We start from the raw sequence: 19,580 nt of genomic DNA, 5'->3' as shown, positions 1-19,580 counted from the left end.
TGAGTTCAAGGTTTTATGGATGTTGTCAGCCCCTTGACCCCATAAATATGTAGAATATTATAGTAACAGGTATACTTTCTATTGGACACTCTATGGTGGTCATGATGAATGCTGACTGTATGTATCTGGTCTAAGCCAAACTTAGGAAAAGTTTTTTCTCTTTGCCTCTGTTTTAATTAACCACATTTCTAAACCTTGAGAGCTATTTTCCATGATATAATCAGGTTTGGGTTAGGGGGAGTGTGGTGCTTATGTACTCTACCAGACATCTGCTTATATGTTTTCCTAATAAGCCCTGTATCTTCACTAATGGTGTGTGCCTTAAACCATTTGCACAGTGGTTTTCAGTTCTCTTCACATTCATTCTTATATTGACTAGATGCCTTTTGCATTGATCACTTGAGCTGAATTCTTGATTAACTAAATATTATCCTCAAAATATTTCTTCACTTCTCAAATATCAACCCTATTTCCCATTAACCAAAATCCAGGCTTCCCACTTATTTATTAACGACAGGTTACCTACTTTGGTGGTAAGCTTTATTTATTCCCTTTCAGTCATCATCAACCATACCTAGGCTCTATTATCCAGAGACCTTGAAAAGATGATGCACCAGAAAACCCCCCAAAATTCATTGAAATATTGAACAGTTATTGTTACCCTCATCCCCTGACATCTGTGTATTAGTTTGAACCCTGGATTAAGCCAAAGGGGTACATGATTTAAATGATCACAAATGTGTCTGTTAATAGGAGTATAATTGTCTATAACGTGACTTTTTAACTGGTCAAGATATAAAATGTATTAAGAAGCCATGGTTTCCTCTGTCTTGGGTAAGGTCTTCAAAAGCTGTCCTACATATTGCCAATGAAGGGCTTATGTTGAGCAGTTCTGCAAATGGTCTAAGTCAAAAACTGTTTGAGAACTCCAGACAACTTAGAAGTTTTTTTCTTTTTCCTCTGTTTTAATTAACCACATTTCCAAACCTTGTGAGCTATTTTCCAATGAGCCAACACACAACAAGGTATCAAGAGTGCAATTTATTTACTGCAGACTGGAAAACCTTTCAATTTCTAAAGCAGATTTGCTCAATAAGTTTCACATAGAAGTAAACCAAGTGAACTTTTATTTTCATTTTAATTGCTAACACTGACCATTTTAAGAGGAGGAACCCTTTTGTGATTAAACTAATCTCTCAGACACTAAAATAAATTGCACTGAAGCATGCAACCTTTTCAAATCTATTTTTTTAATTGTCAACATAACACACAACATTATTTCAGATCTTAAACATAGTTAAATGTCAGAAAATGTCATGTGGGTTTTGCATTAGTAATGATTTGTTAATTATTCTACCAGGGTACTTAAAAATTCTTTAGATATCATAGTCTTTGCTTCAAGATCCTCAAACTTTGCTAAATATAATCATTAAATAAGCTTCTACTCTTCTGTTAGGATCTTTATTTTCTGGTTCTTTAAGCACAGGAGAACAGCTTCAGCATGATCATGCATTCAAATACACAAGGTATGTTACTTCGTGTATAAGCCTTAGCAAATAGAAAATGACACATAAAATGAATTGACTAAAGTGAAAAAAAGTTACATCTATGTATCTATTTAACTAAAATAATTTGATAATTCAGTAGCATGAGAATTTTGGTTCCAGGGTTTAATTTTTAATTTTTATTTTTGGATAACATTTAAATCAGCCTTACCTGTTACCATGGTGAGCAATCATTTCTTTAATTTTAGTGTACCAGAAGGGACTACTTGGCTCTCTTCATCCTCCTCATGCTTGAATTACTTTAATAAAAAACAGTCTTATATTCTTCAGTGAAAGGTCAGACAGAAAATTCGAATATATCTAGGAAAAAGAAACACTTTGTTTTAAATTCATAGTAACATACAAGTGACTGACATGAGATCTTCCCTGACAGATTTTGATAGGTGAGTGTTTGAATAATGTGAGAAAGCATTAAAGAGGAGGGGTCCTGAAGTGGAAGTTTTGCCTGGAGACAACTATACATATGTTTCATGTATAAAGTTGCTTATGAAGAAAAAGTCACTTAGAAATGTACAGTTTTAGAAGATTAAGTTTTCTCAATTCCACCTTCACTACTACTACCTGGATTTGGGTCACTGACATCTTTTCACTATGGTTGATAAACCTGTTCAATCGGCATAGAATCTCCTGGTTAAGGGTGCCGCCCTATAGATTCTGACACAGGACTTAGAGGACTGACACAGGGTCCCATGATATTTTGTATCTTCCCAGATGACACTGTTGAACTTTCAGGAGCAAGATTGCAAACCTTCAAGGTCTGCAATCATTTGTTGCATCTTCCACTATTCAGAAGAACAAATTTCACATAATCACTGTGCTTAGAATCTGCTCAAAATAGTTTTATAATTCTTTTACTATTTGTCTTCAAATACTATCCCAACCCCTCTACACATTTTACCAAAGTTACTCCTTCCAAGGCACACTGAACAATTTGATGGTTCCCAGATTCTTCACAGGCTTCTGTGCTCATCTGGAGCCAGCATCCCTCTAGTCATGTTGCTTCTCAGCTTCAACCCACTTGTCTCTACTCTGCTTTGTGAGACTTGACTCCGCATTTCTCCATGACTGGCTGGTACAAGATAAGCTTCTATCAGTAAAAGGTGTTGGGAGGTCACTACAAGGTCGTCATGCAGGAACAGCCTCTCCTCTTGGTCCCAGGGGCATTGCTCCTTGCTCCTCCAGCACAGCTGCTGAGGGCTTGCGGGAGGTCCAGCAGTACTCACTAACCATCCTCTGAACCAGCTCCTGCCTGCAGGCACCCAGTGGATATCTCAGCCACACAGCCCTGGTTCCTGACCAACTCTAGCCTGCTCTTATGTTCTAGCCCCATAGGAGGTGGCTCCCATAAACCAGCTTGAGCTCCCACATTCTGGCAAATTTCTTCACCATTGGCAAGGTGCTTGCTCACCCTCTCCAGTAAGGTCCGACTCTCAGCCAGGGTTGGGTTGGGGAGTAGGGAGGGAGTGTGTTTTACCAAATTGGTTCTGTGTTTGGGCGCTCTCTCTCAGAAATACAGCTGCTTTCTGTATTTGCTATTTCCTTATACTTTTGAGTTTTTCTCTTTTTACTTTTAGCCACTTTTAGTAGTTAGCAGTTCTTTGTGTTTCCCTGTTCAAATTAACCAATGTGATTTCTGTCTCCTGACTAGTCTCTGATGAATGCATCTTCTTTTTGCCAGGCATCTTCTTCCCCACTCTGTCTTCCTATCCTTCAACAAGATACAATGGGAAAATCTCTCCCAGACCTAAATACCCTTTGTGTCTGAGTGGGCCTCAAACAAAGTTAACCCATCTTCTTTATTCACTTTGTGTATACATTTATAATAGTTATCAAAGTCTACTGAAATTTATTTATATACATTCCCTCCTTCATTACATGTAGAGCTCCTGAGTAATAATGACCAGGTTTTCTTTACCTTTGTTTCTCCAAAGTTTTAACATAAAGGCATTTAATAAATATTATTGCATAAAGAAAAACATGATAAAAGCATACACTAAAGACCAACACATCCCATAGGTTAGTCATTTGGGCACAAAAGGGATGTCAGAGCCAAGGTTAGATGCTTTGGAATCTAATGCAATATCCACAATATTTTAATGACACTTTGTAACATAATTGTTTCTCCCTGTGTGTATCATGCATTTAAAGCATAGGGAGACCCTTACTTGACAAAGTCAGTCCTGATTTAAGAAGTTATCCTATTTTTAGCCATATTCTATGTATTCAACTCTTTTAAAATATATATAAATAAGTAGATTATAAAGATTAAAACTTGCCCTTTTTATTTTTTTTCCAGTTACAGGAAATAATTAGGTATTCAATTTACAAGAATAATGTATATTGTATTTCAATATCCCAAATACATAGCCAAACTTTTCTTTCCTCCTCAGATCCATCCAGCAAATTTAAATCAGTCATTAATATTTGAGCATCTCTTGATTGCCAGCTATTAACTAAGCTATACCAGCCACCTTGAATTCAGTGAAAACCTAAAAGATCTGGTTGTGATCTAAATTGTTCGGTTGAAGTTTCATACCAATGGGAATCAGTGAAACTAAATTGAATCATAATTCCTCTCTGCATGACCTCTGTCCTTGTCACCCAGGAAAACTTTATATTCTAAATCTATATAGAGACTCTATGGCAAAGTTCAGAGAATAGAAGTGTCCATATCCACTGTCATTGCCATGGCAGTTATTCAGCTTCTGCCCTAAAAAAACGAAAGAAAATTTTTAAAAAAACAAAAAAACGGAGCACAAAGAAAATGCAATATTTTCACATGACCCTAGGAAGACCCAGAAAGTCTTGTAGAGGCAAAGCAATCTATCCTGCTGTCCTAATTATTAGGGAGCTATAAACACTAGTCAGGCTACTGTGTTGAGTTATAAAAGGTTGATATTATAAAGTGTGAAAAGACATGGAAAGGATATGATTTACACAATGTTTTCTGAAGTTTTAGTTCAGAGAGTAAGTAAAAGGTTGAGCTGGCTATTTTCTCTTTTAACCTGAATATATTGATCTCTTTTGGCTCAGAAATCAGAATTTAAAAAACATTTCTGTCCAGAGTAAAAACTTAGCCCAAAATGTCCTTAAACATTATACATCTCAGCAGTAAGATCTAATGTACAGCATAAAAAGAATGAAGCATGAACAAAGTCTTAAGCAGTGTCTCATAATCTTCATCATAACTTTAGACCAAAATTCAACTCCTCTAACCTTTCAGAGTCTGTGATTGGTTTTGAACCCCCTGATAGCAATGCATTTATTTGTAGGAAACCCTGACTACTCACCTCTCAAAGATTAGCCTCTGTAAAAGAAGTTTCTAACCAGAAGATTTAGGAATTATATAGTCCTACACTTTAGGTCACCCTGATTCTGCAAAGTCCTAAAAGTGCGATTTCTCATTATAACTTCATCTTTGAGGGCAAAAGAACTATAACACTGTGTCTTACTGTCCACTGGACATTTTATAGTTGCAGATTTTCTGAACTGCTAAAAATGCTACGGAAAAAATAAGTAAAAGGTTTAGTTTCTATTTTTCCTACTGTGTCTGTGGGCCATATCTTATTCTCTATCATCTCTCATCTAATTAACTCTGCATAGTTTAGTACCCTATTGAATTAGAAAAATATTTTGGTTGGTTTTGCATATCTTTGAAACATTAAAAATACATATTCCTGAACATAATTCACCATTCAGTTTTATATAAATATAGCACTAAATTAGAGTTAGCACTTTAAAGGATATAAGTAAAATTTTAAGTGATTTTTTAAAAGCAGTCTGAAAGTATCATAATTAATCAATAGCTTTAAAATGTAAGACATCCCTTAAAAAACTGAATACATCACCTTGTAGAAAAGAGACAACGTTCTAGTAACAGCTCCTACAGGGGAAAGGGAATATTAAGGCGCTGCTCTAAAACACTCTCTCAATTAAGTATCCATTATATCATCAAGAAGAGAAAAATTTTATACCAGTCCATTGAAAAACTTAAATAAATGTCTCTCTGTCTCTCTGCCTTCTCCCTCTTCCTCTTTCCCCCACAAAGGAAATGACTGTGAGCCTCCTATGGTAGGTAAAATAATGGCCACCCAAAGATGTGTACTTTCTAACCTACTGGATGTGCAAAGAATATGTTATTTTATATGACCAAGAGGGATTACAGTTGTATGTGGAATTAAAATAGCTAATCAGATGACCTTAAAATAGAAAAATTATCCTTGATTATCCAAATGAAGCCAATGTAATCACAAAGTCATTAAGAGTAGAAAGGGAGGCAGAGGGGGATGTGACTATGCAAGAATGATCGGAGGCATACTTTGCTGAATTGCTAAAAATGTTAGAGAAAAAATAAGTAAAAGGTTTAGTTTCCATTTTTCCTACTGTGTCTGTGGGCCATATTTTACTCTCTACCATCTCTCATCTGACTTTGCTGGTTTTGAAGATGAACAAAGGGGGCCAAAGATGAGGCCAGGAATGTGGGTGACCACTAGGAGTTGGAAAATGTAAGAAAATAGACCTTCCCTAAATCTTTCAGAAAGAAACACAGCTCTGCCAACATTTTGAACTTAACCAATTGAGACCCATATCAGATTTCTAACTTACAGATTTATAAGTTAATACATTTATTTTGCTTTAAAGTCACTAGATTTGTAGTGATTTGTTACCTTAGCAATAGGAAACTAGTACGTCTCAAAGTGAAGTTTTACATTCTTTGCTTTGCTCCATATTAACTAATTCAGTGCCTAGAACATTCCACCAACACTGCTGTTAGTAGTTTCTTGCTGTGAAGACCACAGTTATAGTTCTTTAAACCAATAAATAAACACCTATTTTGTCATATAAGGAAGGAGTCTATTAGACTCTGGGGACATCATAACATCAATCAGACACAAGCCTGTTATCAATGGGGATCATCAACAGGTGCAGGCTACCGTGCAGATAAAGAGATTTGAACCTTCAGTATCTCACATTTTCTATGTTAAAAGTTAAAAAAGAAATTTAGGAAATGCACAATAAGGATTTTGGCATACCATAGTAAACACTGGCATATATCTAAGAAAACTTATACAAAATAGTTAAGATTGGACAATTACTGGTTTTGCCTTCTGTATTAGTTTGTTAGGGGTGTTGTAACAAAATATGCCCAAGCAGGTGGCTTAAACAACAGAACTTCATTGTGTCAAAGTCATGGAAACTAAAAGTTCAAAATCAAGTTCTAAGTAGAGCTGGTTCTTTCTGAGAGCTATGAGGATAATCTTCCAGGCTTTTCACCTAGCTGCTGGCAGTTTTCTGGGAATCTCTGGCATTCCTTGGCTTGGCTTGTAGAAAAATCACGCCACTCTGAGTTTATCTTCACATGGTACTCTCATTATGGGAATATCTCTGTATCCAAATATCTTCTTTTTATGAAGACTGTAGACATATTGGATTAATACCCAACCTAATGACCTCATCCTAACTTTATATGTGCAATGATCCTATAGCCAATAAGGTCGTATTTGGAGGACTCAACAGGTGAGTCTTGACAAGGATAAAATTCAATCCATGACACCTTCCCACAATCCATTCTTACTACTTTTAGCAACATTACTTCTCTATTTTTAGGAATCCATTTAAGATACCTAAATGTGAATGACTCCTATCTATCTCTGCAGAAATGGGCATGTGATTTAGGCCAGGCTATTAGTGCTGCATCCCAGCTGCAGTGGTTGTTTTGGAGACTGGAACACAGTCAAGCAAAGCTAGTGAGTACCGTCTCTTGCAGTTGTTCTCAAACTATGGGGAAAGAGATACTTTCATGTAGATGATGTTAGAATAAAACCTTGGAAGAGCTCTTGATTCATTTCTTTATTCTACCATAGGAGTCACATTGACTAATGTCAACACAGAAAACTGGAGCACTGAGAAAGTAAAACAGTATCCTGATAGATGAAAGTACTTCTCTCTATGTGTACCTCAAGGCTTCCCCTTGAACTCTCTATTTTATTATTAAATAAAATCCTCCCCATTGAATTTAAAAAAGTATATTTTGGATTTTTGACATCTAAAACTAAGAAGTGCTCTGCCTAAAATAATACCCTGGAGCAGTCTGCAGGGAATTATCAGTTAGACCAATAATTCCAGTGTCAATAATGCAGAAACTTATTTTGATTTATCAGCAATGAAACTTCAAAGGCATAATTAAATATACAAATATCATTTGAACTGTTTTTATGTCAACATTCTCTTTTAAACATGCTTTCAATATTTAATCTAATCATTTTCAAATAAAAATAAAATTACATTTCTAAATAAAACAGAGGGCACTGTGGTGGTACTTTAATATACTTTATAATCAGTTATTACCCTTGAATCGAAATTGTGGGAAAACTAATACTACCCTGTTTCCTTACTGTGCATTTTTCTATATCAATATAGACAAAACCAAGAATTGTGTTTCCTAAAATATGCTTCTCTGCATGATTCTTAGTTACTTTTTGCCAAAAGAAATACTTCCAGAAGATTTGGATGATGAAATACAGTAGCAGCCACTGTTAGTGGAACTTTATCACACTCAGATATGGTGACAGACCCAGAGATACCTGACAGGTCACACCGTTCCATGTCTTTCCAATTGTTGTCTTTCCAACTGTTGAATCTCTTATCCAACAGTGGCCCCCAGTTTCCTCACTGGAGGCTTGGATGCAGATCCACAGAAGCAATAGGTACTCAGAGGCAACAGCTTCCCATAGATCTTTCTGCAAGTTCCCCTTTGTGAATTCCCTGCAGGGGTAGGTGATGGGTGTCTCCGGATTTCCCTGAGTCTTACCTACCTACCTGAACCAGAGTTTCAGTCAGACTGTTGTTCCTTTTCCTGATCCTCCTCTGCTTCCTCACCAGCTTTTCCACATCCGTGTAAGGTATAATTTTCAGAGTAACTCACTCATACTCATCTTACTTATAGTAACTCTGCCTTCCTGAATGAAACCTGAGTGATAAATATATGAAAATAATTATTGATTTAGAAACCATGTTAAATCTTACCTTCTGGCTATCACTGATTGTCAGTGTTTCGGTTATTTGTCTGGTTCTTCCGAATGCTTAGAAGCACAGATAATTGATAGAGCAAGTTTATTTTAGTTTACATAACAGCTATATTTAAATATTAACTATCCAAACACCATTTTCAGCACCAGGGGTATAGACAATGCAGTGATTATTCTCTTTTTTTTTTTTTCTGGTTATTTAATTTCAAAGGAAAACCAAAGCTGAGAATTTCGAATATAAACTTGATGAGGTCAGGAATAGTTTTATATTTTTGTCCCCATTATGCACAACAGTATCTGGCTTATAGTAGAAACTCCATAAATGTTTATAGAATGAATAAACAAGATGAATAAGATTTTGCTAATTTTAAAATTATTTATTGAAGAAACTATACACAATTTTTAAATGCCACCCACTCCCACTTAGCAATAGCTATTTCTTTCTTTGTAAACCTCCATCTCATCACTTCAAACAAGTGATTCAAATCTGAACTACCATAGCCTACATATTTGCCATAATTTTCTTATCAAGGCTTGACTTTGTGACTCAAATTGAACTCCACTCATGACAAAAATTGATATCTCAGCATGTGCAACTGAAAAAAGCGGCCAAATCAGTTTATTTTCCCCATTTTTTTTTCACTAAGGGAAAGGGGGCAGTTGGGTGACAGACATTGCATGTTTAAGATTTTGGAGCTCAAAGAGCCAGTATTTACTCCCATGTGGAGGAATCTGTTGGCGGTGAAACGTATAATGTCACTATTTCTTTGAGGCATCCAAAACACTGCTTCCAATTTTCCCATTTGTAACCCTATATTTCCTACAGTTGAGATGACACACCATTCAGATAACTCTGTAACATCGCAATACTTTTCATTTATTTTATGCTAATTCCAATTGGGTTTCTTACCCTTTCCCCAGGGAAGGAGGAGGATGTGGCCTAACAGTTGTTGATTTGATGGGCACTCCTTAGTAAGCCAAGATTCCTTGTAAGTTAGATTGGCACTCCTTATTGAGACATGGTATGTAATGGCAAATAAAAAATAAGAACCATTTTATTAGGCTATATACAATTTCATTTCTGTGAGAAAATACAAGGGAAACCATTGATGGTTAATAATTAACATGTAAGTGGAGTTAAACTTTTAAACATTTTATCACAGAAAACAATAACATTAATACTCCTGAAATGTAAATGTTTAATAAGTAATGCTGCAGTGTTTATATAGTCAGTAATTGAGTCACATGCATTTATTGGATATGAAATTTGTTTTCTTCAAGAAATCAAAGATACATTACCCCTTTCAAGGCAGAGAAGAAAAAGCTAGTGTTATTCTTTGAGGATCTTTAAAGTCCCTACTGAATACAAATTATAAAATTGGTCACTGAAATGCTACATTTTTCAATAAAAATATATTTATCACTTTCTCCATAGAATTTATTTGCATTTAACAGATGTGATAATATCAGAAAATAAATATTTCCACATTGTTCAAACATATTTTGAACTTTGATAAGACTCTTCACTCAGTGATTCTTAATGTTATGTTTTTAAATCCAAAATTTCCCAAATGAGTTGCAATGATTCATTTTCAAGTCACTTTTATACACAGTAATTGACCACTTCTGTGTTAGGTAAATATTATTTCTTTTTCACTAGTATTTGTACAATCAGAGAAGAAAACTCATTACATTATGTGATTTCATTATAACCATTAAAATGTGTTTACATGTGCATTTTCATATACACAAAACATGAATAAATAACTCTTTTTAAACTCGAAATTTGATCAGATAGTATCCCTAAATAGGTACAAATTAAGCACTTAATCAAGAGAAATGTAGCTCATTGACTTACTTCAAGATCAAGAAACAGAAAAGAAAACCAAAGAGGAAAATCTCATGTCTTTCATCTGTTGGTGAGATGTAATGATTAAGCTGTTAATGCAACCCTATGGGCTCATTAGGTCATGTCTAAAATTTGGGAGGAAGTAATGGCATTTCAGAGACTCCTGCTGCCAGCATTTCAAGCTTGATGATACTCATTTGCATTTAAGATAATCCAATAGAAATTCCAACTTAATACACAACCTTTGATATTCTGCCATTTTTGGCCCAATGGGTTTATCCTTATTTTTCACATTTGAATTCATCTATGCCCACATGTCTCTTGATAACTTGCTGTCACTGAAACCTGTCTGCTTAAATGAGATAAGAAGGAGAGAATTGATACGCTAGCCTTCAATAGAGCTTAAAGAAGTAAAGCTTTCAATGATTCATGTATTCCCTTAACAAGGAGAGATATCAAGCTCTCTGAACTACCGTGAAATACAGTGAGTGGTTTTCTGATCCCTCATACTTGCCTACAAGTAATAAAGCATAGATCATCTTGTTCAAATTCACCTGTTCAAAGTCTTAAATTTCCAGGTGAATGAAAATACAAAGTTGGGAAAAACAGGTGCTTTGTTCTGTGAACAAAGTCATCAGGATCTGAGAGACTGATTTTTATCAGCACTCTTATCCTAAGGAATCTCCTTGAGGGGGAAAGAAAGGGAACACAGAGCCTCATAGCAGAGCTATAAAACAGAATCTGAAGTATATTTATGGTTATAATTTGCACAGATCACTTGGTGCTCTAACACCATGCTCTTGATCACAGCATAAATCACTCTTTAATTTTAACCTTTGCAGTTCATCAATAGATTCAATATAAAAAATAATTCAGGACTGACACTATTGGTTTACAGATAAGTTTAACAAGAATGGGGAGGCTTAGTGATGTATTAGTTGACTTGTCAACTGAGGCGTAAAGATTCATGACTCTTAACCTCTGTTTCCATCACAAACTCAAAGCTATAAATAATGCAAGCAGCTAATCAGACATCGAAAAGATATATAGCATTATTGAAAATCAATTATCTTTTCAAGCTGTAAAAAATATATCCTATGTAAAGCAATCCAGGAACATAATTCATAAAGGATCTAAGCTTACTCACAACACATATTTAGTATTTATTTTTAAAGTTTTATTAATTCCATAGAATAGCATTATTTCTTGAACAGTAACAGATTTTTTAGACAGAATAATTTATCTTAAAGTTATGTTATGATTTGCACATAACATTAATTGGTAAGATTTAAAATAAATTTCAAGGTAATACTTTGTAACTTCTTTTCTTTTTTAATATTTCGAAGTTAGCAAAAGGATTTCCAACAGATGGGAAAATGAAATAGAAGTTAATACAAATTTCAGAGACTAATTGAAAATTGCATGGACAAGAGTGTTGATAATTTTTCCTCTGAACCTGTTGATTAGTTTCCTACAGACATGAAACAAAGTATCACAAACTGGGTAGCTTAAAGAACAGAAATTAACTGTCTCACAATTCTGGAGGCTAAAAATCCTAGATTAAGATGTCAACATGTTTAGTTCCTTCTAAGGGCTGTGAGGAAAATCTGTTTCGAGCCTCTGGTTTTTGGTAACTTAAGGCATTCCTTGGCTTATGGAAGGCATCCTTCTTGTGTTTTCATATATCATATTTCCTCTGTAGATGTTTGTCTCTGTGTCCAAATTTCCCCTTTTCATAAGGATACAAATCATATTGGATTAGGGTCCAACCTAATGACCTCATCATAACTTGACCTCTATAAAGAACCCATCTCCAAATAAGGTCATATTCTGAGGTGCTAGGTTATACGACTCCAACTGGTTTTTGTGGGGGACACAATTCAACCCATAACAGACCCCAGCAGCCCACCACATTCTCGAAACATTATGTTTAATATTTTAGGAAAAATACAACATTATGAAAACAAAATTGAGTACCCAATGAGTATTTTAAATTATTTGCAAAGAAATGACATTTTCCCAAATCTAGAAATATTACATAACACATTTTTAAATTTACTATGTGATACTTTTATAATAATCATTTTTTATGTCAATATCATCAATAATTCTGAAAGAACATGCAAAATTAATCTCAAATTATAGCATATACAAGAATAATTCAAATACATTTTTAAATCGCCATTGTGTTGTTTTGAGCTACATAACTTTTTAATCAATTAATTATATACTATTTTCATGGACTTCTTGACAAATAACATGCAAATTTGTAATTGGAGTACTTCTTTCTTCAAGCCATATTACCATGCATGGTGGCAAATTGGCATGTTGTTTGGTATAGGCAGTCTTCATCACTAGGAGATGCACTAGATACACTAAGACATGATCTGAAATGTTGAAATGCAAAATTCAAGAAACGATACACAGACAGGCTTACTGTTTACAGAACTCGTCCAGTTTTTGTTTTGTTTTTTTTCTAAAACACAATTGAGAAGCTTTATTTTTTATAATAAATGTGTGTGTGGTACTTATTGCTGTATATTTTATATTAAGAGTTTATTCCTATATTCCTGATGGGAGAAAATTTCCATTCTGACTAACATCAATGAAAACTTAGTCCTCCACTTACAGTTTTACAAATCGGATGATTGGAAGAATTTTTCATATGTCCTGGTTTCTGGTTCTTTCCTTTTTGAACCTTGTGTCCTTTCACTTATACAGTATTCTGGTGTTTGATTCTGTAGGTCCTGCTCACACTGGAATATGGTCACTTCATTTCATGGCATGATATCAGATCTATCTAAACAGGGTAGAGATTTTCTGTAATTTCATTCCTACAGCATGAAAATATGCAATAACTAAAATAAACACAAAAGGGACTCCAAACCATCTAAATATAGCTAAATAAGCCTTAACTAAATGAGTTTCCAGTGCAAATTCTGTTAGATCCCACAAAAGAATGTAGCTTCTCCAACATCACCCAACAAGAGGAAAAAAATAATAGAAGTGAAGAGAAACAGAAAACCTAATATGTGGTAATTAAAATGCCCAGTTTTGCAATTTAAACTTATCTCTAATTACATTGTTAGAACTATTTTGAGGACATTAGAAAAATGGTACAGTTGAAGAAACTTGAAGCTTAAGCTTCAATTGTGTCACAGGAAATTTGCCACCAAAATCTGCAATCACTTCATTCTATATGTTGATAGAAAAATACTCTATTGGAACAACAAATTGAATAAATATATTTTTGTCAAGAAATTAAAGTAAAATTAGGAATAGTGACATTACTAGTTATGCAAAAACCAAAATACATAAATCTATTGAAAAAGAATAATCACAAACTCTAAAATTAATAGTAATTTAAAGGAGAATGTGCTAGCAGCTGATGATTTAACACATAAAACTGCAGGAAATACATTGACCTCTCCCCTGTGAACATAACTTTCCACTTAGATCAAAGGATGTTCTACGAAATACATTTTGCTAACTTTCTATTGCATTGTTTTTGAGCTTTTACTGTGCTTTTACAAAACTAAAGCCATAGCTGTGAAGTGTTGCCTCTATTAGCATAAAAAGGAATTTACAAACCCTGCAGTGAGGCCAGTGTCATCTGCTTCTAGGAGAAAAATCAATTTATTCTAATAATGGTTTCATCACTTGAGATAATTTATATAATCAAAATAAATCTTTTGGAGGTTGATTTGATTAAAAATGAAACATTTGGTATTATTATAAATGGTACTGAATATTAATTTAAAAATTCAACACTAAAGAAAACAAAGTTTAATGGAGTCATGATCAGGATAATGTTTTTATTATATTATGAAACTCAATATATCATAAAATACATATTAAATTGGTTGTAGTATATTCATAATTTATAATTGTTTCCAATAAAGATGTGATTACCAATCAACAAATAGTCAAATAATTTTCTAAATTTTCTAGTATGCTTAAGGGAGACAAAATATTTTGACTAGATAAAAATTATGAAAAATTAGTGATTGAATTTAAAAAACATATGAGAGGTCAGTATTCTGTTGGACTCTTTGCTAATGATTATCAAAATTTTACAAATATTTGGAGTTTTGACATATCTCAAATAAATGTAAATCTATAACAGCACTGGATATTATCATAAATTTCTTAAATTTCATTGCAACTTGTTAAAAGTATGTGAAAATTTTAAAACAAATTATTAAATTTATGGGGCTTAAAATAACTTAATCTTTTGTAGATTCTAGTGAAATGAATTATTGGAAAAAAAGCTTGCAAATGGGAAGACCTTGAGATTTATCCTATAAATCAGAGTTAAACTAAAGATTATAGAACAGATAGCAGACAAAGCTTGATTTTGAAAATCTATAAACTTCAGCGTTTCTAAATATATATTGAAAGAATATTCAGTAAAAGCTTCTCTGTTAATCTTGAAAGAATAAAAGAGCCACTTTTTAATTAATGGTTTTCAATCGAGGTGATTTTGTACCAGAAAGAACATTTGGCATCTGGAGTTGTTTTTGACTGTGACTTGAGAATGCTACTGCCCTCTAGTGTGCGAAAGCTGAATACACATCCTACCGACCCCCCAAAATTGTCTATTCTAAAATATCAGTTGTACTGAGGTTGAGAAACCCTGTTTTTATTGGATAAATGTATCATATAAATACCGCATAGGTACCATTTATCATATGTCATATCTATGCAAGAACTGAATAAAATTAAGGCCTGTGATTTTGAACCATCTAGTGAACATTCAAAAGAATTGTACATAAAGATACCTTATTTGACAAATGTTATTCTATAAAAATATTGTCAAATACAAGTTTCCCAAATAGATAATAGTAGCCCTGAAAATACTTACACTGAAATATTTACACATTAAGTATAAATATATTACAAATTAAATATAAAAATTAGAATTATAACTGTCACCATTTTTAGTATTTTTGTGGACCTTAGTATATATGTCAGATTATTTCATTTTTGAAAAACACCAAGCCTTGGAATCACAGAATCATAGAGTATGGATATATGTAGTGCTCAATTTCACTTTTATCCAGAGATTTTATTCAAGGGTAGTAGCCTACAAAGCTGATATAGTTTCCCAAGTACCTTAGAGTTACATCCAACTTAATTTTCCATATTTTAAGACCATGCATGAATGTGCCTAAATTACTCTTCCAAAGTTAAGTCTTTGAAACCTAAGGTAAAAAACAGAATTTCTAAGCATTAGTTTATCCCAGTTTACTGATTCAGTTTTTTCATTTACTGCTTTGAAGTAAATTTAAATACTTTAATTAAAAGCTGATTCCATTTCATTACTGGCCACCCCACTTTCACCATTATATAAGAATTTATATAATACTGATATGTTTGTTTTACTGATATGTTTATTTTACTGGAGTTTATCCACTATAGACTTATTTTTAAAATCATCTTTAGAGTATACCATTATCATTCTTCAAAATAATTCATTCAAATTACGTTTTGCATCACTTACATTTATCTTTACCCATGAGACTTGCACTGTCCATTGCAGTAGCCACCAATCACATGTGGCATTTTAGCACTTGAAATGTGAGTAGTTTAAATTGAGTTGCACTGTAATTATAAAACTCAAACCAGATTTCTAAGATAATAAAAAAATATGATATCTCATTAGTAAATTTTTGCATTGATTGCTTTCTGAAATAATATTTTACACATAGCAATATGTAATTAGAATCAATTGAAGTGGTTTTTTTTACTTTCTTAAAATTACCAGTAGGAAATTTTAAATTACTTATGTGACTTTTAATATATTTCTATTGAATAGTGATGCTAAACTATAAAGTCCTGCAAAGTAAGGCTTAATGCCTTAGTCATGTTTGTATTTCTAACATATGGAGGGTAAATATCTAATTCATTCAAATTACATAGAAAATAATGTTGTACAACAAAAGAAAGATATAAAGTATTACAATGAAAAACAAGTCAATTTCCATGGGTTTGTTGAAACATGTAAATACTAAAAATAAGTTAGAATGTAGATTCTTAAAAAATAGTTTTGAAATTTATAAGAATAAAAATGGTTAAACAAGGGTATGTAACTTGAAAAGAAGAAAAAAGAAAAGCAATACTATATGTACTTTAAGATACTTAAGTTAAAAAAAATTTAAGCAACATTCAAGACAAAAAGTAAATACTGAAAACTTCTAAAATTAATTGAATGTCATCCACTGTCCTCAAGACATCCTACCATATTTACATTTTATGATATAAAGATGGGTACTTTTCTATTTTTCCTGTCACCTAATCAATAATACAAATCACCTCTTTTTAAATTATGGCCTCAATGAGCATCTTAAAATTTCTTAGCCAGTGGAGTACCTCTGAAGTCTACATCCACTCACTTCCAGCTGACTTCCAATCAAGAAATAGAGAAGAAAATAAGACTCCCCATTGTCTTTCTCCCCTTCTCCTAGGCTTCAGCTCAGGCATTTCATTTGTGGGAATGGATCCCAGTTGCCTCAAGGTAAGGACTATCTGTAGGCAACACAATAAATTGAACCATATTGAATAAAGTCAGCATGCCATTAGCTTGCTTATTGCCTACAGAAATTGCAAGTTTTACTGAAAAAGAGATTTACATTGTAATTTGGAGTCTCTTGGTCCCAAAGCACACATGCAGTTCCTGTCAAGAATCCTGGCTCTGCAAAGAGGTATTACTAAAAACAGCAGATCACAAGAGACAAGAATGTTTAAAATCTTGGTTCTACTGATATTCCTAGAGGAAGACTTGTTAGAGCTAACTTAATCCATGAATAGGGGCTTTAAGTTTGTATCCCTGTGAAGGGGTTTGAGAGAGGAGAACAAAGTAAAATTTCAGTTTGTAATAATGTGCTATGTAATATCCAGTATGTAATCTAAATTTATCTTTAGGACAATCCTGTAATTAATATATTGTTATCTCTTAGAAATAATCTGGCTGATCTTCATCCCTGATTATTCTGTTATTAAATCTGAAATTCATCCTCCTTTTTGCATCCCCATTTCTTTCAATAAGGATTGTTCTTGGGATAAAATAGATATTATGTCTCAAAACTGAAGAAACATATGTAACAGCATAGACATGTTTTTCAACAGTCCTGTGCTTGCTTTATTCCATCTTTTATCCATTGCAAATTGGACTGGCTTCCTGGGGACTCTCTCTTCTAGGAGATGCCAACTGACCTCTACATTTCTACTAAATGACTTTTCCACTGAAGAACTGGAAGCAATATTCCCACACCCCAAAACTCCTTGTAATATTATCATGCTTCATATATGGGGTTTATTTGACACAGAAGTACCTACCTGGACTGCTTCTATTATTTAGTAAATTTGACCAAGACCAACTTTGATTGACTTTATCTCAGCAATTTTTTTTTGATTTTTAGCAATTTATTAATCAATCCCCAAACAGATCAGGTTAACCAAATAGAACAAATTTTGCTTAAAATAACAATTAAAATGTGATGAATATATAAAGACTGCACCTTAAGATAAATGAAATGAATAACGAATCAAAAAACTGGGTCACTAAGTGATATCAGGAAAATTGAGCTCACCACTCATCCAGGGCTGGTATTCGTACTATCCATGGCCATCAAACCATGCAGCTTGGAGGTGTTTACCAGATGTCACACTGCCATTCTAGAGAACCTGTGGGTTTAATTGCAACAGACACACATATTTTTTAACTATAAAATAAAATCTTTCTCTTTTGGTCTCTCTTAATCTTTTGTTCCATTGCTATGATGTTGAGCAAGTTACCCAATATCTATGAGTATTAGTTTTATTACCTCTAAAATGGGAATAATAATAAGTTACAGAATCACTTGATAATATGAGAATGAACATGTGGATCCACAGTTCTCTGTCAGTAATTGTTCCATTTCCCCATAAATATCAGCTGTTATTTAGTTTCTCCACCTGACAATTCACAAATGCTGATTTATATTCATTCTTCATGTATGCATAGCAGCACGTGCATCTGTTCATTAGATTATCCCCTCACCCCAAAAGGAATATTTCAGTATACACATATGCTAGCAAAAGGACATTTCTTAAAATATGAAGACCATACTTTCATATAATAACTCACATACAATTCTGGTTAATATTTACCATACCTAACATAAAACACAATACCCCCATCCTCAATTATATTCAATTAAACAGCTTTTTCATACAGAGTTTAGGTTTCTAACTGGATAAAGTATTCAAAATATTTGACAAAATTAGATTAGTGATACTAGACAGGACAGCCATAGTATTTGAAAATGTGGTTCTGATGTCAGAAAGAAGACCTGGACCCAAATCCTGTGTGAACTCTTTAGCAGCTATATGATACTGGCAAATTGCTTTACATCTTTAAGCCTTAGTTTTCTCAACTGTAAAATGGAGTTAATTATATTGAAATCAAAACTGTAATTTATGTATTGCTTATCATGTGCTAAATGCTTATTAATCCTCACAACAGTCTTAGTAGTACATTTTATCATTTTCATTTTATTCATGAGTACCTAACAGATAGAGACGTAAAATATAAGGTCACAAAGCTCATTACTGATAGAGCAGAAAATAGAGCATGTGCATCTGACTCTAAAGCCAATCCAATTAACCCCTCTGTTGATGTCTATTGGCTTGGGTTGACTTGCGTGTAAAATGAAATCATGCATATAAAGAGCTTAGCAGCATACTGTCTGGTACATGATAAAAAAAAAGCAGGTATTATAATAATACCAATCACAATGATAACTATCATCATCAGTATAGGACTGTGTAAAGAGAAGAAGGAATCAGAATGACAAGAGCATTGCTACAGGTTCGTAGGATGGGAACATAGCAGCAAGGAAAAGATGAATAGAAAGGCATTTTACTAGGTTTTGTATAAATTGGCTCTGGATCTTTCTGCTAAACTATACTGGGTTGCAAACTATGGACTAAAACCAAGTTTCATCCTATCTAACACCCATATAGTCTATTATTTTTAAGCACAATCACCCCTCCCTACACTCAGCTCTGAAAAATGTACCTTATACTTCCCCCTGCCATATATATCCACTTAAATTAGTCACAAAATATTTAATTGTATTTGCAAAGTCTGAAAGC

The sequence above is a fragment of the Manis pentadactyla genome, chromosome 1, assembly GCF_030020395.1.
Source record: "Manis pentadactyla isolate mManPen7 chromosome 1, mManPen7.hap1, whole genome shotgun sequence".
In the NCBI taxonomy this organism is placed as follows: Eukaryota; Metazoa; Chordata; class Mammalia; order Pholidota; family Manidae; genus Manis; species Manis pentadactyla.
Note: the sequence above shows the minus strand (reverse complement) of the source record.